Raw genomic sequence first — 21,117 nt, 5'->3', positions numbered from 1 at the left:
TATTTTTTAAATTGCCAACACCAGTTTTTTTTTTTTTTTTTTTTTTAATATTTATTTGAAAGACAGAGTTACAGAGAGAGGTAGAGACAGAGAGCAAGGTCTTCCATCTGCTGGTTCACTCCATAGATGGCCGCAATGGCCGGAGCTGCGCCGATCTGGAGCCAGGAGCCAGGAGTTTCCTCCGGGTCTCCCACGTGGGTGTAGGGGCCCAAAGACTTGGGCCATCTGGCAGAGAGCTAGATTGGAAGAGGAGCAGCCAGGACTCAAACTGGCACCCATATGGGATGCCGGTGCTTCAGGCCAGGGCGTTAACCCACTGTGCCACAGTGTCAGCCCCCCAATTTTTTTTTAAGATTTACTTATTTATTTGAAAGGCAGAGTTACAGAGAGAGAATTTTTCATCTGCTGGTTCACTCCCCAAATGGCCACAACGGCTAGGAACGGGGCCGTCCAAAGCCAGGAGCTTCTTCCAGGTCTCTCATGAGGGAGCAGAAGCCCAAGGACTTGGGCTGTCTTCTGTTTTCCCAGGCACATTAGCAGGGAGCTGGATGGAAGTTGAGCAGCTGGGACTCAAACTGGCGCCCATATGGGATGCCGGCACCACAGTGGTGACCTACCAAGCCACAGCATTGGCCCCTTCATTATCTAATTAAATGATACTATTACTAGCAGGTAGTGGTGAGCTATAGAATCTTTTGTAGTTCCCTTTCAGATGCTTAAACAACAGAATCATCTGTCTAAACACTTAGGTAGAGGCTTAAACACGTGGTATCAGGAGAAAGTGTCTCCAGTTCTGCTTTCGGCAGTTAGAAAAAACTCGCCCTCCACCTCGATACAGCACTGAGGAGTGACTGACGTCATCTTCCGTTTGGGGGGGACGCAGGGACATCTGGCGGTAAGGCGTTCTGTCCTGCGTCAGTTTCCTAAGGTGACAGGTTTTCCTGGCATCCCAAGAGCTTGTGCCTGCTTGATTGGTAGACCCAGGTCAGAGCAGCCAACGTGGCAGCACCAGTCCGTAAACCAGATATTCTGCCTGCCCCCAGGCCCCTCGGATAGGCACAGTAAGTGCAGTGAGACCTTGACCCTGCTGGGCTGTTTTTGTCCATCCCTTGAGTCAGGTAAGAGTTCGGCTTTGTCTCATCACCTCTCGTTCCCATTTGAGCCAAAAATTCCACTCGGCAGAAGCTCTTCAAAACAGATGGACAATCATGAGCAGCTTCTGGGAGTCCTGAGAACTGGAATCTTGGCCACACTCCCTCCGACCAACCATGACAGAAAGCGCAACTTGCCAGCCAAAGGGCAGCTCCTGGCTGAGCCCCAGCACCCTGTGTTGGACAGTGCGCTCAGCCCAGCCAGCCGGCGTCTCCCGGCCCTCCCCGCAGCACCAGCACAGCTGAGAGTTTGGTCCAGAGTCAATTGCTTCTGAAAACATACACGGAGTCGGGGGGACAGCCTTCTGTCTCCTGCCAAGACACTGAGTGCCCTTGTTGGCAAAAGCTTATCACCCCTGCCCTAGTGTCCCTCCCGCTGGTCGCACCGCTCTCTCCCTCAGCAACAGCTGCAAGTCCCAGGCCTCCCCTGCCCCCACCCCATGCAGGGGAGCTGGGGGTCCCATCCCAGCTCTCCCTTAGCAGCGTGAGGTTCTTTGCTCTCGGAGGCTCCTCTTTGCCTGGTGTTGGGACATAATGAGGACAGAGTGTTCCCTACTGGAAAAGGCGACTCAAGCTGCATAGGGTAGGCGCGATTTCCCTGCCGTGGCGGTCTCAGCACAGCCTTTGTGCTGTATCTCATCGTCCCCCAAAACAAGCGATTCCAAGGCCTGGGGCCCGGGCTAGGTGGTCGCGCCTCGGACAGTCAGGGCAGTAGCTGTTGCCGTTTTCTCTGCAACCTTGGAGATCGGTTGCTGCTTTCTAGGGATCTAAGGAATGGGCCGGTTTTATGGCCGGCAGCTGTCCTTTTACCATCCTTGAACAGTCTCAGTCTGGGAGAGGGACATGAAGGGCCGAGGCAGGAAGCTTCCTGTTTACCCTGAGGTCTAACAATGCCGCAGCTGGGTTGGGCGTCTACGGTTTCAGAGAAGTCATTTCCTTCTGAGACCCTGCTAAAACAGAAACCAGACCTTCACCGGCCTGCCCGAAGCTTTTTGTTCTCTAATGGAGGTGGGAGGAGATGAGGTGTTTGGCATGCCTTTACCAGTCCTCCTGGAAAAAAAGTCACTCCCTTTTTGTTTGTTTTGAACAGTTCCTCCCCTTCATCTGAAAATGCCTTGTGTACAGGCTCAAGGAATTGAAAACTGATTCTTTGGGCCCGCTGCAGGGGACTGCGCCGTCTCAGCTCTGCCTCCTAACAGATGACTGTCTCAGTGGCTGGCAGACACAGAACCGCGAACCTAGGAAGAGGAGAGGCATCCTGCAGAGTGAAGAACAGGCTTCCTGCTCAGTGCCCCTCTGCTTGGCCTTCTCACCAGAGACAACTGTTTTCTTGTACACTTAGGGAAACGTAAGCAGGTACTCCAAACCCACACGGGGCGGCAGGTCCTTGCCACCTGGGGTCCCTGAAATGACCCAGTAGCGGAGCTGGGCTCTGGAGGGTAGGCAGGGGTTGAAAGCTAAGGCCGGAAGCAGAGGTGCTACCATTCCGAGACGCCGTGTTTGAAACCAGCCCCAAGCTCAGCTCTGCTGCGTGCGAGCTCGAAGCTCTGAGCCGCGCAGTCTCCAAGCATCCGCGTCCTTGAGCTCCACATCTGTGCATTCAATCGACTGTGAATCGGAAATATCTGGAAGAAAGAAGTTACGTCTACTGAGCAAGTGCCGACTTTTAAAAAAATACTATCTCCACACAGTTATTTATTTTTGCTTTTTAAAATATTTATGTATTTTTTTTTATCTGGAGGCAGAGTTATAGAAAGAGAGAGGGGGGAATAGAGAGAGGGATCTTCTAGTTCACTCCCCAAGAGGCCACCATGGCCTGGGCTGGCCAGGCCAAGGCCAGGAGCCAGGAGCCTCATCTGGGTCTCCCACATGGGTGTCAGAGGACCTAGCACTCCTGGGGCCATCCTCTGACGCCTTCTCAGGTGCATCAGCAGGGAGCTGGATAGGAAGTGGAGCAGCCGGGACTTGAACTGGTGCCCTATTGGGATGCTGACATCACAGGTAACAGCTCAGCCTGCTGTGCCATGATGCTTGCCCTCTCCTATATTTTCTTTCTTTTTTTTTTTTTTTTTTTTTGATTTATTTATTTGAAAGAGTTACATAGAGAGAGAAGGAGAGGTCTTCCATCTGCTGGTTCACTCTCCAGTTGGCTGCAACAGCCAAAGCTGTGCTGATCTGAAGCCAGGAGCTTCTTCCAGGTCTTCCACATGGGTGCAGGGGCACAAGGATTTGGGCCATCCTCTACTGCTTTCCCAGGCCATAGCAGAGAGCTGGATCAGAAGTGGAGCAGCTGGGACTCGAACTGGCATCCATATGGGATGCCAGCACTGCAGGTGGCTTTACCCACTACGCCACAGCGCCAGGCCCCCTATACTTTCATCTGGTAAATGTGGCAGCCCTACTAGGAAGTGAAGTCTGCTGTGGGCTCAAGAAGACACGAACATGGCTGTGTGTCCAAGTGTGCCTCTGAGCCAACACGGGTTTCTCCTCACAGAGTGTACTCAGCGCTCCCCCACACGCCCCCAGTCACTACAGCCCGCTCAGTCTCGCTCATTTCACAAACACCCAGTGTTCACTGTGGAGCAAGAGAAGGACAACCTCAGCTCTGACCCCTTTCGGAAAAGCCAAGTGGGGAGAGGTCCAAGAGGCAGGGGGCAAAGCCCTCGGCCCTGCCTGATTTGTGGAGCAGGGGCCTCTGGCCATTGTTCCCCGTAGCTCCCTGAAGCTCCCACTCAGAAGCTCTTCCTGGTTGCTGATCCCTCATGGCCACATCTAAACGGGCTTCGGGGAGGAACGGCTGCGTGGAGAAAGCTCTGCCGTCACCAGCCACTTCCTGCTGCGGATTGCATGGGGCCCTAAGGTTGTTTTAAATCTCAGCTGGTCAAAGGCTGTGTGTGTGCATCTTAAAATACATTTAAAATGCTTTCATGGGGCCGGCGCTGTGGCGTAGCGGGTGAAGCGCCGCCTGTGGCACCAGCATTCCATATGGGCACTGGTTCGAGTCCCAGCTGCTCCACTTCCAATCCAGCTCTCTGCTATGGCCTGGGAAAGCAGCAGAAGATGGCCCAAGTCTTTGGACCCTTGTGGGAGACCCTGAAGGAGCTCCAGACTGCTGGATTCTTTGTGTTTTTTTTTTTTTTTAATATTTAATTTTTAATTTGAAAGAGTTACAGAGAGAGAAGGAGAGGCAGAGAGAGACAGAGACAGAGAGAGAGGTTCCTACAGCAGTCTTTTTATTTGAAAGGCAGAGTTCCAGAGAGGCAGAGGCAGAGAGAGAGAGGTTTTCCATCCCCTGGTTCTCGCCCCAGATGGCTGCCATGGCTGGAGCTGAGCCAATCAGAAGCCAACAGTCTGTGTGGCGTACTGGGTAAAGCCGCCGCTTGCAGTGCCGGCATTCCATATGGGCACCAGTTTGAGACCCGGCTGCTCTACTTCTGATCCAGCTCTCTGCTATGGCCTGGGAAAGCAGTGGAGGATGACCTAGGTCCTTGGGCCCCTGCACCTGTGTGGGAAGACCTGGAAGAAGCTCCTGACTCCTGGCTTTGCGTTGGCACTGCCCCAGCCGTTGTGGCTAAATTCTCACCTTTCTTGGGAGACTGTATAAAGACTTCTGTACTAGCTATTTTCTCTCACTTCCAAACCCACCCTTCTACTTCCTGTTGTGAGATACCAGAGCTGGGACAAACGCAAATCCCGTTTCTGTCACTGGGCTGCGTGCTTGGCTCTGTCCACTAGAGGGAGATAGCGAGGCCAGAGGAAGGAGAAGACGGGACTTGCTCCTTCCACTCGCTTCCTGTTCCTGCCAGAGGCACCCTAACAATTACTCTTGCGGGCCCCCAGCAGCAGAGCCTGCCTGTTGCCGCAGCTGAATCCACTTGGTATTTTCATCCAACAATTGCAAAACCAGCCCTGTGGTGTCCCACGCAGAGACTCCAGCACCAGGCTTAGAGGTCTGAGTTTCAGCTCTGCAGGGCCCTCCAAGTTTCTTCGCCTTACAGTTCCCAATCTTCCTTGGTTCCCGCAGCCCCGGGAGCTGCGGATGCTCCTTCCTGCTGTCTGCTGCTGCCTCTGTGATACTCAGAGTTTGCTTTGCTGACACCTGTGGTTACCTGGTTAACAACCGGACACCTGGCTAAGCATCCCTAACACTCTCTCTGCCAAGCACTGCTGTGGTTTCTCTCTCATTGCCTGGACCCTGACTGAGACGGAAATCAGTACTAGGAGAGGATCCCAGAGAATGGCTTCCAGAAGTTGGGACTGGGGAACTGGCTTCCTGGCGTCGGGGGGTTTGCCTGTGCTAAGCTCTTGGCCAGTGTGAAGTGTGATGCCACCAACCCATGCTATCCTGTGACATGGTCAATCAAGTTCTCACCGGTGGTTTTTGTGATGAGGCGCCAACTAAAACAGGTGCCTTGGAGGTGCAAGTGGTGGCTGCCCTTGACTTTTACGGCAATGACAATGACTGTGGGGCTACGGTAGGAGACAGATTTTTCAGAGCCTCAGAGTCCTTGCAGAAAGAAAACGCCAAACTCTCAGCTCAACCCGTGATCGGAGAACTGTAGAGCTCCCACGATAGGCATAAAAGAATCTCTTATGGGGCTGGCGCTGTGGCACAGCGGGTCTCGTGAGACCTGGGTGAGGTTCCTGGCTCCTGGCTTCAGGCTGGCCCAGCCCTGGCCATTAGGCCATTTGGGGAGTGAACCAGCAGATAAAAGAGTGCTCGCTTGCTTGCTGTCTCTCCAACTCTGCCTTTCAAATAAATAAATAAAAAGATCTTATTTTTTTTTCAAAAAAAATTATAACGGAACTGAAAAATTCCTGTCACCTAGTGACACAGCATCATCGCAACCTCAGCACAGCTCTCTTCCCGGCTGCGGCGATGCTGGGGCTGTCAAGCCTCCTGCGCCGCCACCCCCACCGCGGTGCAGCACGGCAGGTGCGCGGCGTGCTGAGGCTGCTGCCGGGGCGCCCTGCTCCCGCGCCGCCGTGCCCGGCTCTGAAACCCGGCTCTGGCCCGGTCCCAGGTCCTGCTGGGGCTCACCCTGGGAGCAGTGGGGATGACTCAGGCAGGTGGGTCCCTGCCACCCCAGATGGGATTCTGAGTTCCTGGCTTTGACCTGGCCCAGCCCTGGCTGTTGGAGGCATTGAGGAGTAAACCAGAGGCTGGGGCATCTCTGTCTCTGTCTCTCTGCTTCTCAAATGACTTTTAAACAAATTACAGCACTTGGAGTGATATGTACACAGTCTGGGATGTTTGCTAAGGATAGTGACTGTTACAGACTTTGCTTTCTGTCATTACTGCCGCGTGAGCTCCTGCTACTTGAAACAGTGCAGCAGCCTCACCTGTTTACCACGTCTCTTGGTTGAGTCATTTTCTCTCATGCTTATTTATTTATTTACTTTTAAAGATTTATTTTTGAAAGGAAGAGTAACAGAGGTGGGGGAGACAGAGAGAGAGATCTTCCATCCACTGGTTCACTCCGCAGTTGCCCCCAGCAGCCAGGCACGGCTGGGCCAGGCCAAAGCCAGGAGCTCCATCTGGGTCTCCTGTGTGGTGGCAGGAAGCCAAGCTCGAGCGTCATCACCTGCTGCCTCCCAGGTGCGGTAGCAGGAAGCTGGGTGGGAAGCAGAGCCAAGCTTTGATCCCAGGCATCCACCTGCTGTGCCACAGTGTCCATCACTCGGTTTTTAAAAAGTGCTCAAGGGCTACAAAGTGGGGAATCAGTGACAATTATTGCGCCACCAGTCGGGCCTGTCCCATTGCATCATAGCTGTGATCGGAGGAACAAGAAGAAAGTGACAGGGCCGCTGCTGTGGTGTAGCAGGCTAAGCCTCCGCCTGCGGCGCCAGCATCCCATACAGGTGCCAGTTCATGTCCGGCTTCTCCTCTTCCGATCCAGCTCTCTTCTACTGTGGCCTGGAAAAGCAGTAGAAGATGACCCAAGCCCTTGGGCCCCTGCACGCGCGTGGGAGACCCGGAAGAGGCTCCTGGCTCCTGGCTTCGGATCAGCCCAGCTCCAGCCATTGCAGCCAATTGGGGAGTGAACCAGTGGATGGAAGACTCTCTCTCTCTCTCTGCCTCTGTCTGTCTGTAACTCTACCTCTCAAATAAATAAATAAATCTAAAAAAAAAAAAAAGAACAAAGTGACAGAGGCAGTAAAGAAAATGCCCAGACAAGGGCAGTGAGACTAAAGGAGGCTTGAGGATGGTCCGTGTCCAGCGTGAGGAACCCCTAATGACCGGGACTGCAGACACTTGGCCCTCTCAGCACCGTGACATCACGGCCAAAGCAAAACGCTGGCCAGCAATGCTGAGAGCACAGGCTGGGCCCAACCACGATGTGGAACCGACTGCTATTTCTGGACGTTTTAAATAATTCAAGAACTCGTTACCCACTGTAAAAGTGGGGCAGGGCTGAAGGCTGCTGGGGGATTTTTGGAAACTCTGGACAAGTGGATCACGGAGGAAAGTTACTTGCCAGAGCAGAACTCCACTACAGACGGACGCGTGTCGGAAACACACGCCTGGGAGACTCAGCTGTCGGGACAAGTGAGTGCGGGCGCCAAGGCTTCTGAGGACAGGACAGAGTTGGGCTGGGTGCAGTGCTGCGCTAGAAATGGAACACTTCTGGGATCCGGCTTTGCGAGAAGTCCAGGGCCTTGGAGGAATGACACGTTGCCATGAGCTACCGGAGCAGTCAGAAGTCATGGCCAGCTCCTCTTCCAAGATGCCCCCCTGGATTGCTGTGCCAATAAAATGCAGAAGTGCAAGTACTTCACACCTTTCAAGACTTCACTTATTATTACTTTTCAAGGATTTCTTTATTTGAAAGGCAAAGTGACAGAATGAGGGAAAGAGCTTCCATCCACTGGTTCACTCCCCAGGTGGCTGCAACAGTGAGGGCTGGACCAGGCCAAAGCCAGGAGCTCCATCTGGGTCTCCCACATGGGTGTAGGGGTCCAAGCACTTGTACCATCTTCTGCTGCCTTCCCAGGCCATTAGCAGGGAGCTGGATTGGAGGTAGAGCAGCCAGGACTTGAACCAGTGCCCATATGGGATGCTGGTATCACATGTGGGAGCTTAACCTGCTACACCACAATGCCAACCTCCACTTAGTATTATTTTTAAAAATTAATTGATTGGGGCCGGCACTGTGGCATAGTGGGTAAAGCTGCTGCCTGCAGTGCCAGCATCCCATATGGGCGCTGGTTCGAATCCCAGCTGCTCCTCTTCCAATCCAGCTCTCTGCTATGGCCTGGGAAAGCAGTAGAAGATGGCCCAAGTCCTTGGGCCCCTGCATCCATGTGTGGCCATTTGGGGAGTGAACCATTGGATGGAAGATCTCTCTGCCTCTACCTTTCTCGGTAACTCTGTCTCTCAAATAAATAAGACATTAAAAAAAAAAAAAAATCCAACACAAAGGCAGGAGGCACCCAGTAGACTGACAGCAGCAGATTTCTCAGCACAAACCTCGCAGGGCAGGGGGGAAGGGAACAGTGTTCTCCAGGTTCCGAAAGAGACAACTTCCCAGGCAAGTTCGCCATGCCCCGCCAGGCGCTCCTTCATTCATGAAGGGAATAAAGGCTTTCCCGGGGAAGTGCAAGCCGCGAGACGCGCCGCACAGAGGATGCGCAGGGAGCCCTGTGCGTAGAAGCAGGAGGAAGATAGCTGCACCATGAACCCATGGGGATGCAGAAACCCCCGCGGCAACGAAGAAAGGACATGCAAAACAAACAGGGCTCTTTTTTAATGACGAGTCGTTACCTATCAGTAATAACTACGGCACACCGAGTTCAGCTGTGGCTGGCCATTCCAGCATCCCACATCGGGGTGCTAGTTTGAGTCCCGGCTGCTCTGCTATGGCCTGGGAAGGCAGCAGAAGATGGCCCGAGCGCCTGGGCCCCTGCACCCGCGTGGGAGACCTGGACGGAGTTCCAGGCTCCTGGCTTCAGCCTGTCGTGGCCTGGCCCAGCCTGGCTCCAGTTGTTACAACTATGTAGGGAGTGAACCTTTGGATGGGTGATCTCTTTCTCTCCCTCTCCTCTCTTTCTGGTGCTCTGCCTTTCAAATTAAATAATAAATCTTTTTTTTTTTTTTTTTTTTTTTTTTAAGTTTCGATTTTCCACAGTGTCCTGCTTTGTGGGGCGTCTGGGCGTGCCGCAGGGTCACTCGCGGCAGGCTCGAGTCTCCAGGCCGCTGCGCCCACGCTGCCCTGTAAGGTCTTCAGGACTGTTTACGGCCCTCAGAGCGCCCAGCTCGGTCGGCCTGGGCGGGTGCGGGGGCCGGACTGGGTCACCGGGTGGGTTTCGGTCGCTGGCTCCCGGTTTCTGCAGTGATGACGGGCAGACAGATCCGCCCGCCCCTTTGCGTCTGTGTTCCTGTGACCTCCACTTTAAATGTGGTCCCCGGCGGTTCCGATGGGTCCTCTGCTGGGTTCTCTGGCCCATTTCGGTTCTGAAGGCCCCGGTGTCGGGTTGTCAGGAGCGGTAGGCCTTTGGCAAGTCAGGCATTGAGCCTAGCAGTCAAAGCTGTCGGTCGACACACCCATGTTCCATTGGGGAACGCTCAGCGCCAGCTCCCGACTGCTTCCCACCCAGGCAGACCCCAGGAGGCAGCAGACCCCAGGAGGCAGCAGCCACGGCTCGGCTCGGGCTCGGCTGGGATAACCGGGTTCCTGCCACACAAGTGGGAGGCGCGGATCGAGTTCCCAGTTCCTGGCTGCTGCCGGCCCCAGTCCCTCCTGGCCATGGCGGGCTCTTGTGAGTGAACAGGCAGATGGGATCTCTCATGCCTCCCAAATAAATTGAATTTTTAAAACCTTCTTTAAATAATAGTAATCGTGAATGTAAATGGAGTAAATTTCCCACCACTCACCACTATGAAGCCAGCATCCCACACTGGGTGCCCGTTAGAGTTCTGGCTGTTCCATTTCCTGACTCGGCTCCCTGTTAATGTGCCTGGGAAGGCAGCAGGAGGGGCCCAAACTTAGAGCCCTGCCGCCCGGGTAGGGGTCCAGGGTGGACTTCCGTCTCCCAGATGTGATCATTTGGAGAGTGAACCAGCTGCCGAAAGAGCTTGCTTTTTCCTCCCTCTCTCTCTCTCTCCCTCTCCTTCTGCCTTTCAAACAAATAAATGAATCTTAGGGGAAAAAAAAGATGCAGGCTGAGGCGGGTGTTTTCACAGCAGTTAGGGTGCTCCGTGGGGTGCCCACCTCCCCGGTTGCGGTGCCTGCTCCCAGTGCCAGGGCTGCTACGGTCCAGGCTCCTGCTGCTGCACGCCCTGAAGGGCAGCAGTCGGTGGCTCGAGTGCTTGGGCTCCTGCCCCCGCCGTGGCGGAGCCAGACCCAGCTCCTCGCTCCGGCTCCAGCCTGACCCAGCCCCAGCTGGCATCTGGGGAATGAAGGGAAGATCTCTGTCTACCCGCCTCTGTCTCTCTGCCTGATACAAAAGTGAGACTCAAAGCTGTGCTACCCGGGCTGGCAGCGTGGGGCAGAGCGAAGCTGCCGCCTGTGATGCTGGCATCCCTATGGGTACTAGTTGGAGTCCCCGCTGCTCCACACTCAATACAGCTCCCTGCAAGTGTCCCTGGGAAGACGGTGGAAGGTGACCCAAGTACACGGGCGCTTGCCACCCACGTGGGAGGCCTGGATGGAGTTCTACACTCCTGACGTGGGCCTGGCTCAGCTCTAGCCTTTGTGGCCACTCAGAAGTGAACCAGCAGATGGAAGATCTCTCTCTCTCTCTCTCTCTCACTCTGCCTTTCAAATAAACAGATAAGATCTTGAAAAAGATATGCTACTTACAAGAAACTTATGTCACCACTAAAGACACAAACTGAAAGCGAAAGGCTGGAAAAAGATATTCCATGCAAACAGAAACCAAAAGCAAGCAAAGTAACTACATTCTGCTTATATCAGACAAAAACAGACTTTAACATGAACACTATAAAAAGAGACAAAGAATTGATCAAGAGATCAATTCAACAAGAAGATATAACAGTTGCAAATGTATATGCATTTAATTCTAGAGCACCCAGTTTTATAAAACAAACATTCAATATAATCGGGGAAAATAAACTCCACTACATTAATTGTGGGGAACTTCAACACCCCCTTTTCATCAATAGACGGATCATCCAGACAAAAATCAATGAAGAAACATCAGAGTTAAATTGTACTATAGACTAAATGAACTAACAGACATTTATAGAACGTTTTATCCAACAGTTGCATAATGCATGTTCTTCTCTCGTTTTTTGCCAGGCAAAGAGACAGAGACAGACAGACAGACAGAGCTTCCAGCCACTGGTTCCCTTCCCAAATGCCCTCAACAGCTTGGGAGGGGCCAGGCCAACGCTGAGAGCTGGAAGCTCAATCCAAGTCTCCCTTGGAGGCGGCAGAGCCTTCATCCTCGGCTCCCAGGGTCAACATCAGCAGGAAGCTGGAGTTGCAAACAGAGCTGGGATGCGGGAGCCTTCGCCACTAGGCCAAGCGCAAGCCGCACAGTGCACATTCTTCTCATCAACACATGGAACATTCTCTAATAGCAGCATACATTAGGCCAAAAATCTCATCTCAATAAATTCAAAACAATCAAAATCTGTGCACACTTGGTTTGATGGTTACACCACCAACTGGAACACCCGCATCCCAGTCAGAGTGCCTGGGCTTGGGTTCCAGCTGTGCCTCTGTTACCAGCTTCCTGCAAATGCACACTCCTAAAGGCTACAGATGATGACTGAAGAACTTGGGTAGAATGAGTTTGGACACAACCAAAAGAGTTAGAACTAATGAGTTCAGTAAATATTAGAAATATTAGAACTGGGGGGCCAGCGCTGTGGCTCACTTGGTTAATCCTCAGCCTGCAGTGCCGGCATCCCATATGGGCTCCGGGTTCTAGTCCCGGTTGCTCCTCTTCCAGTCCAGTTCTCTGCTGTGGTCCGGGAGTGCAGTGGAGGATGGCCCAAGTGCTTGGGCCCTGCACCCACATGGGAGACCGGGAGGAAGCACCTGGCTCCTGGCTTTGGATCGGCAGAATGCGCCAGCAGTAGCAGCCATTTGGGGGGCAAACCAGCAGAAGGAAGACCTTTCTCTCTGTCTCTCTCTCTCACTGTCTAACTGTGCCTGTCAAATAAAAAAAAATTAGAACTGATAAGTTCAGCAGGTTACAGGGGCTGGTGCTGTGGCACCGTGGGTTAAGCTGTTGCCTTCAGTGCTGGCATCCCACATGGGTGCTAGTTCAAGTCACGGCCACTCTACTTCCAATCCAGCTCCCTGCTGATGTGCCTGGGAAAGCAGTGGAGGATGGCGCGAGTGCTTGGGCCCCTGCACCTACATGGGAGACCAGGATAAAGCTGCTGGCTCCTGGCTTCCGCCTGGCCCAGCCCTGGCTGTTGCAGTGATTAGGGGCGTGAACTAGAGGATGGAAGACCTCTCTCTCTCTCTCTCTGTCTCTCTCTCTCTGTCTCTCTCTCTGTCTCTCTCTCTCTGTCTCTCTCTCTCTGCCTATCCCTCTCTACATATAACTCTGCCTTTCAAATAAATCTTTTTTAAAAAATGAAGTTGCAGCTTACAAAATAAACACAAAAAATCAGTAACATTTGTATACACCAATAACAAACTCATTGAGAAAGAAATTATAAAAGCAATCCCATTCATGGTAGCTATAAAATAAAGTATCTTGGAATAAATTTAACCAAGGATGTGAAAAAGCCCTACAATGAAAATTACAAAATATTAATGAAAGAAATTTAAGAGGACATGAAAAATGGAAAGACCTTTTATGTTCATGGATTAGAAGAATTAGTATTATTAAAATGTCTATACTATTGGGGCTGGTGCTGTGTAGTTGACTAAGCTTTTGCCTATGGTGCCGGCATCCCATATGGGCACCAATTCATGTCCTGGCTGCTCCTCTTCCAATCTAACTCTTTGCTTATGGCCTGGGAAAGCAGCAGAAGATGGCCCAAGTGCTTGAGCCCCTGTACCCTGCGCGAAGTTCCTGGCTCTTGGCTTCAGATCAGCCCAGCTCCGGCCATTGAGGCCATTTGGGGAGTGAACCAACAGATGGAAGACCTTACTCTTTGTCTCTGTCTATGTCTCTGTCTTTCTCTCTGTAACTCTACCTCTCAAATAAATAAATAAAACCTTTTTATTTTTTTTAAATAGTCCATACTGTACAACTGACTTAGTTTCAATTCAATCCCCATCAAAATATCAATGACATTCTTTGCAGAACTAGGAAAAACAACCCTAAAATTCATATGGAAGCACAAAAGATTCTGAGTAGCCAAAACAATGAACAAAACTGGAGTTAACACCTGATTCCCAGACACGCTGAAGAGCTATGGTGACCAGAACAGCACGGTGTGGGCAAAAAAAAAAAAAACAGACGTACAGGCCAATGGATCAGAACGGAGACCCCAGAAATGAATCCATGGGTCTACGGCCAACTTATTCTCAACAAAGGTCACAAAAAATACAATGGAGAGAAGACAGCCTCTTAAATAAGAGGTGCTGGGAAATCCACATGCAGAAGATTGAAACTTGATGAGGGCCAGCGCTGTGCTTAAAGTGCCACCTGCAGTGTCGGTTCAAGTCTCACCTGCTCCACTTTCAATCCAGCTCCCTGCTAAGATAAGCAGTGGAAGATGGCCCAAGTCCTTGGGCCCCTGCACCCACATGGGAGACCCAGATGAAGCTTCCGGCTCCTGGCCTCAGCCCTGGCCATTGCAGCCATTTGGGGAATGAACCAGCAGAAAGACAGACAGGAAGAGAGGGAGGGAGGGAGGGAGGGAGGGAGGAAGGAAGGAAGGAAGGAAGGAAAAAGAAGAAGAAGGTAAAGCATCATGACCCGAGTACTTAGACCCCTGCCACCCATGTGGGAGACAAGGATGGAGTTCTTAGCTTCTGGCTTAGGCCAGGCTCAGCCCCAGTTGTTGTGGGCATTTGTGGGGAGCAACTCGGACTAGACTAAGTTACTGGAATTAAGACTTATTCTATGCATCTGCTCTCCCACAATATGGCGCTGGGAGAGGAGGAAACAGCTTCTACACAGCTGCCTCCAGTTCAACCAATAAACAGCAGGACCTGCTCCTGATTGGAGGAGAGCAGCGTACTCGGCGTGTGGGTAGCAGAGTTGGGATTGGTGGAGGAGGACTATAAAGGAGGAGAGAGACAACATGCACCAGGAACATCTATCTAAAGGGAACACCTGAGCAGCCCCCGAGAGAGCCGGCCAGCGGTGTGCCGCTCCCCCGCGGAAGTGGGGAAAGTGGCAGGGGGAACCGCCCTTCCACGGAGGTGGAAGGGACGGTAGCCAACCTGGGAAGAACCAGCAGCAAACCCGGGAAGGGCCGAGCAGACAAAAGAACAGCGCAGGGTCCTGTGTCATTCCTCCGCGAAGAGGGGGAGCGACATAATGGTGCCATGACTCGGATATGAAGCCTAGGCAGGGTTTAGTGTCGTTCCTCCACGAAGAGGGGGAGCGACAGGCATTTGGGAAGAAAACCAGCACATGGAAGACCGCTCTGTCTCTGACTCTCTCTCTCTCTCTCTCTCTCTCTCTCCCCTTCAAAGAAATAAACAAATAATGCAAGAAGAAAAGAGTAGTGATTGCTATAGGCTGGGAAGGGTGTGGGGGAGGGACAGAGGGAGGTTGGATAAAGGGTGGGAAACACAGCTGGAAGTAACAAAGCCTAGTGTGGCACAGCACAGTGGCGTGACCTTGGTTCACACCGACGTATTACACACTGCACACTGCGTGACAAACTGGAGGAGGGATCAGCTCCAAGCGGAAAGAAAAGATAAGGACGTGGAAATGCTGATGCCTGATTGGAGAACATGCTTCCTACATGTGTTGAAATATTTTATGGCACCATAAATGTGCAAGTATTACATGTTAATAAAAGAAATTTAAAAATTTTTAAAAATTAGGTAAAGTTTGGCCGGCGCCGTGGCTCAACAGGCTAATCCTCCGCCTAGCAGCGCCGGCACACCAGGTTCTAGTCCCGGTTGGGGTGCCGGATTCTGTCCCGGTTGCCCCTCTTCCAGGCCAGCTCTCTGCTGTGGCCAGGGAGTGCAGTGGAGGATGGCCCGAGTGCTTGGGCCCTGCACCCGCATGGGAGACCAGGAGAAGCACCTGGCTCCTGCCATCGGATCAGCGCGGTGCGCCAGCCGCAGCGCAGCGGCCGTGGCGGCCATTGGAGGGTGAACCAACGGCAAAGGAAGACCTTTCTCTCTGTCTCTCTCTCTCACTGTCTGCTCTGCCTGTCACAAAAAAAAAAAAAAAAAAAAAAAAAAAAAAAAAAAAAAAAATTAGGTAAAGTTTGAAAACAAGGACTCTGACCCTGAAAGGTTTTCATTAATGAAGAACAACGTCCATCGTGCATTATCCGCTCACAAGCAAATCTGTGAGGGACAAAGGAGCAAACCACCGCGGGCCACATTTCTGAAGAGGGACCCCCTCAGCCAGGGCCTCAGGCTGGTCCCTCAGCAGGTGTCCAGAGACAGGAGCGACAGCTCCGTCCTTGTCCTCATTACCTCCTTACCTGTGCAGACTGCTCAGTGAGGCCGTGCGGGCCTAGGCTAATGCGTGTGCCTGTGTCTTAGTTGTTTTTTTCTTTTAAAGATTTATTTATTTATTTATTTGAGAGACAGAGTTACAGATATAGAGAGGGAAAAACAGAGAGGTCTTCCATCTGCTGGTTCACTCCCCAAGTGGCCACAACGGCCCAAGCTAGGCTCATCCAAAGCCATGAGCCAGGAGCTTCCTCCCAGTCTCCCAGGTGGGTGCAGGGGCCCAAGCACCTGGGCCACCTTCCACTGCCTTCCCAGCCCATAGCAGAGAGCTGGATTGGAAGAGGAACAGCCAGGACACAAACCGGTGGAGGTGGAGGTTTAGCCCACTACGCCACAGCGCTGGCCCCTGTGTCTTAGTTTTTTTTGTTTGTTTGTTTGTTTTTAAAGATTTTATTTATTTGAGAGGTAGAGTTACAGAGAGTGAGAGGAAGAGACAGAGAGAAAGGTCTTTCACGCACTGGTTCACTCCCCAAATGGCTACAACGGCCAGAGCAGGGCCGATCTGAAGCCAGGAGCCTCTTCCAGTTTTCCCATGTGGGAGCAGGAGCCCAAGTGCTTGGCCCGTCTTCCACTGCTTTCCCAGGCGCATTAGCAAGGATCTGGATCAGAAGAGGAGCAGCTGGACTAGAACTGGTGCCCACATGGGACGCCAGCACCGCAGGTGGAAGATTAACCTGCTGCACCACAGCACCAGCCCCTCTGTGTCTTAGTTTTTAACCAAACATTTTTTTGTTATTTTTATTTTGAAAATTCTATTTATTTACTTATTTACTTATTTGAAAGGCAGAGTGACAGAGTCTCACATGCACATACACACACACAGATTGAGAGGTTTTTTATCCATTAGTTCATTCCCCCAGATGCCAACAGCCAAGGCTGGGCCAAACCAAAGCCAGGAGCAAAGAACTCCATCTGTGTCTCCCACATGGGTGGCCGGGACCCAAGCAGTTGAGCTGTCACCTGCTGCTTCCCAGGTGCATTAGCAGGAAACTTGCTCAGAAGTGCAGCAGCCACCTGATAGGTAGTGCTGTCATCGCAAGTGGCGCTTAACCTGCTTTACCACATGCAAAGAAAGTAAAATATATATAAAGGTAGAAGAAAGCTTACGGCATAAGCCAGCATAAGCATATAAAGGAAAAATGTTTCCGTAAGCTGCATGATGTGTCTGTTTTTAGCTAAGCATTATCAAGTCAACAGTATAACATGTCCTTTCCGTCGGCCGGCAGCCATCGGGGAAGCTGGGTGCGTGCAAGTGCCTCCAGGAGCTATGGAGAAAGGAGCAGCCGGCCGTGTGTGCTTCCTCCTGCGGGCCCGCTGCTGGCAGTGCCACCAGCTCTCAGCGCTGCACAGGGCACCCCGCCCCACTCAGCCCGACAAGGCACACAGACTGGGCTACAAGGCCAAACAAGGTAACGTCATCTACAGCATTCGTGTGTGCCCTGGTGGTCACAGGCGCCCAGTTCTGAAGGGTGCAACCTACCGCACGCCTGTCCATCATGGTGTTAACCAGCTAAAGTGTGCAGGAAGCCTTCAGTGTGTTGCCAAGGAACGAGCTGGGCACCGAGAGTCCTGAATTCTTATTGGGTTGGTGAAGATTCCAGGAACGCATTCTTTGAGGTTACCCTCATTGATTCATTCCATAAAGCCATCAGAAGAAATCCTGTCACCCACTGGATCACCAAACCAGTCCACAAGTGCAGGGAAATGCGTCGGCTGACATCTGCAGGCCGCAAGAGTCATGGCCTTGGAAGGGGTCACAAGTTCCGCCACACTATTGGTGGTTCTCGCTGTGCAGCGTGGAGAAGGCGCAGTACCCTCTAGCTGCACCGATACTGCTAACTCAAATAATGTTTGTAAAATTCATAACTAATAAATCATTTAGGATTTAAAAAAACATATAAAATGTTTAAAAAGTCACAGTAAACTAAGGCTAATCTACTATTGAAGAAAAAAAAACTTTTTAAAAAAGATTTATTTATTCATTTGAAAGGCAGAGATACAGAGAAAAGGAGAGAGAAAGAGGGGGGGGGGGAGAGAGAGAGAGAGAGAGAGAATCTTCCATCACTGGTTCACTCCCCAAATGACCGCAAGGACCAAGCTGGGACAGGCTGGAGCCAGGAGCCAGGAGCTTCTTCCAGGTCTCCCAAGCAGGTGACTCACCCAGAGCAGCTTCCAGTCCGGCAAGCTCCGTCCCCCTGCGTGCCCTCACTGTTGCACCATTTGTGTGTCTCGTACACCATACTACTCTACCTTTCCTGTGTCTGGGCACATTTAGATGCACAAATACTCTCCACTGTGTTACAGGTACTCGGGATGGTGATGCTGCACAGGTGTGTAGGCCAGAAGCAACGGCCCACACCACGCACCAGGCACCATGCGGGCTGGGAGTGGAACAGCCATAGCGTCCAGGTTGGTGACAGCACACTCTCAATGCTCACACCATGACGACATCCCTAATGATGCATCTCGCAGGATGTGTCCCCATCGGTAAGCAGCTCATGCCCATATTTAGTAAATAATACAGATCATTTGGCTCGCTGACCCACAGAGTAAGGGCCATTATGGGGGCCGGCGCCGCGGCTCACTAGGCTAATCTTCCACCTTGCGGCGCCGGCACACCAGGTTCTAGTCCCGGTCAGGGCGCCGGACTCTGTCCCGGTTGCCCCTCTTCCAGGCCAGCTCTCTGCTGTGGCCCGGGAGTGCAGTGGAGGATGGCCCAAGTGCTTGGGCCCTGCACCCCATGGGAGACCAGGAGAAGCACCAGGAGCCAGGTGCTACTCCTGGTCTCCCGTGTTCAGATCAGCATGGTGTGCTGGCCGCAGCGCGCCAGCCGTGGCAGCCTTTGGAGGGTGAACCAACGGCAAAGGAAGACCTTTCTTTCTCTCTCTCTCACTGTCCACTCTGCCTGTCAAAAAAAAAAAAAAAAAAAAAGGCCATTATGGGAGGATGCCCCTGGAACTTCCCCTCTCCGTGAGGATGCAAACTGGAGGTAAATTGCACGCCTGGGTGTCCTGGGCTGAATTGTGTCCCACCTCCATCTTACACACTGAAGCTCCAATCCTTCAAGCAGGCTTCAAGGAAGCCCTGGAGGAGACAGCTAGTTCAAGTGAGGTGCCCTACTCCAGTAGCACCCGGGTCCTTTAAGGAAGAGGCAGAAATACCAGGAGTGTGTGTGTCCACGGAAGAGAAGTCCACCTGGGGACACAGCAAGATGACAACTGGTAATGTGCAAACCAGAGAGAAGCCTTACTGGAAACCATCGCTGCCGGCACCTTAAACTTGGACATCCAGCCTTCAGAACTGTGAGAAAATTTCCAGTATCCAAGCCCCACAGTCTGTGACCCTCTACCTGGACAGCGCCAGCTGGCTCACACGCTGGCGGAGCCGCAGAAATGAGTGTCGCCATCCGAGTCGTGAAGGGTGCTGGGGTGGTGCAACCAGTCACTTCCCTACTGAGTCGCGTGTCTGGCCTGTAAATATGGTGGCCACATCTTGGAGCGTGACTATGAATTTTCATTCATTTAACAGGGCAACGACTACAGTTCCAGCAGCCGTTCCAGCTGCAGGAGTGCCCCTGGCATTTGGTATTCACTACCGACCCGGCAAGTGGTGCTTTCCTCCATGTGATTTGTAAGAAACACCAGGAGTAATTTGCTTCCACAGAGCAGGGCGCAGAGTGCACATGTCCTCAGGGCTGCATCGGCGGTTCAGTTATCCGCCATGACGTGGTCCACCACGGCATTAGGGGCTGCGACGCCAGCATCGCCTGGGAGCGCCGACCTGTTGGTGCACCTGGGAAAGTAGCAGGATGACATGGTTCTGGTTGGGTCCAGCAAGTCAGAAATAGCAAGGATTTTATAAGGCTCAGTAAAGCATGCGAAATAAAGGGTGGGATGTAAGCACGACAAAAATTAAAAACTGGGACCTACTACTACGAGAATGATCGGGGCCCACAGCTCTGTCCACGCAGGCTGCAGAGCACGCTGTTCCTCTCGTGCCTCGGGAACCAGCAGTTACTGACACAGTGGCTGTGGCAAACGGAAACGCGGTACGGGCATCTGCAAAACACCGAGAGTGAATCCCGGCACAGGCCTCTGGGACTCGGGAGCAGGCCCAGGCCCTTCTCTGCACACCGTTCTTCCACTTGCTTCCGAGCCCTGGCATCCTAAGTAGCCCTGTGGCCTAGCGTCCACTGTGAGTTGGGTGGTTTCTCACCAGCGCAGCCATGAGCTCAGGCAGGCACAGCCACATGGGAGGAGACGGCACAGGTGAACCGGCAGGCGCAAGTCGCACGAGCAGGGAATTTTCCTCTGACCCCAGCTCCCGCCCCTCACAGAGAGCTCCCCGTGCCTGCCTGAGCAGCAGAAACCTCAGCCTGGCTGACAGATGGTCCTGCACCATATGCTGCACTGCAGGACGGTGGAAGGCTGAGGCGAGAGCTCCGCCCAGGGCTGGCCCCTGGGGACAGTGGTGTATCCCCACTGAGGAGTCAACTCCTTCAGAAATGAAGGTTTGAGTCACCCTCCCAAGTATACAGCCTCTGTACGGCAGAGGCCCTGGCAGAGGGCAAAGGCAATACGGGATGCACAGTTGAAAAACAAAGTCACGGCTGGCGCCGTGGCTCACTAGGCTAATCCTCCGCCTTGCGGCGCCAGCACACCGGGTTCTAGTCCTGGTCGGGGCACCGGATTCTGTCCCGGTTGCCTCTCTTCCAGGCCAGCTCTCTGTTATGGCCAGGGAGTGCAGTGGAGGATGGCCCAAGTGCTTGGGCCCTGCACCCCATGGGAGATCAGGAGAAGCACCTGGCTCCTGGCTTCAGATCAGCGCGGTGCGCTGGCTGCGGCGGCCATTGGAGGGTGAATCAATGGCAAAGGAAGACCTTTCTCTCTGTCTCTCTCTCTCACTATCCACTCTGCCTGTCCAGAAAGAAAAAAAGAAAAACAAAGTCACAAATATCAACTATGGCATTGTGACGACTTACAGAAACGAGAACAGTTGGGGAGCACTGTGGTGCAGCAGGTTAAGCTACCGTCTGCAGTGCCGGCATCCCATATGGATGCTGGTTCAAGTCCTGGCTGCTCCACTTCCGATGCAACTCCCTGCTAATGTGTCTGGAAAGCAGCAGCAGATGGCCTAGGTCCTTGGGCCCTGCATCCACATAGGAGACCCAGAAGCAGCTCCTGGTTCCTGGCTTTAGTCCTTGGCGAACCATCAGAGTCCTACTTCTGTTTTTATGCAATCCACTTCATGGCCATTAATTCTGTGCCATACAGGGTTTTTGTGTGATCAACTTTTGCTTATTTACTTATTTGCATTTTAATGGGGGGGAATAGAGAGAGAGAGAGAGAGAGAATCTTCTATCTGCTGGTCCACTCCTCAAATGCCCA

The 21,117-nt window shown here is 52.6% G+C and overlaps 1 pseudogene; it reads left to right on the top strand.

Annotated features, from left to right (window-relative positions):
* Window positions 1–6,030: 6,030 nt before the first annotated feature.
* On the top strand, window positions 6,031–17,569 carry LOC100344078 (large ribosomal subunit protein eL15-like; annotated as a pseudogene).
* Window positions 17,570–21,117: the final 3,548 nt, after the last annotated feature.

The sequence above is a fragment of the Oryctolagus cuniculus genome, chromosome 7, assembly GCF_964237555.1.
Source record: "Oryctolagus cuniculus chromosome 7, mOryCun1.1, whole genome shotgun sequence".
Taxonomy (NCBI): domain Eukaryota; kingdom Metazoa; phylum Chordata; class Mammalia; order Lagomorpha; family Leporidae; genus Oryctolagus; species Oryctolagus cuniculus.
This window is presented reverse-complemented; position numbering and strand designations above follow the sequence as displayed.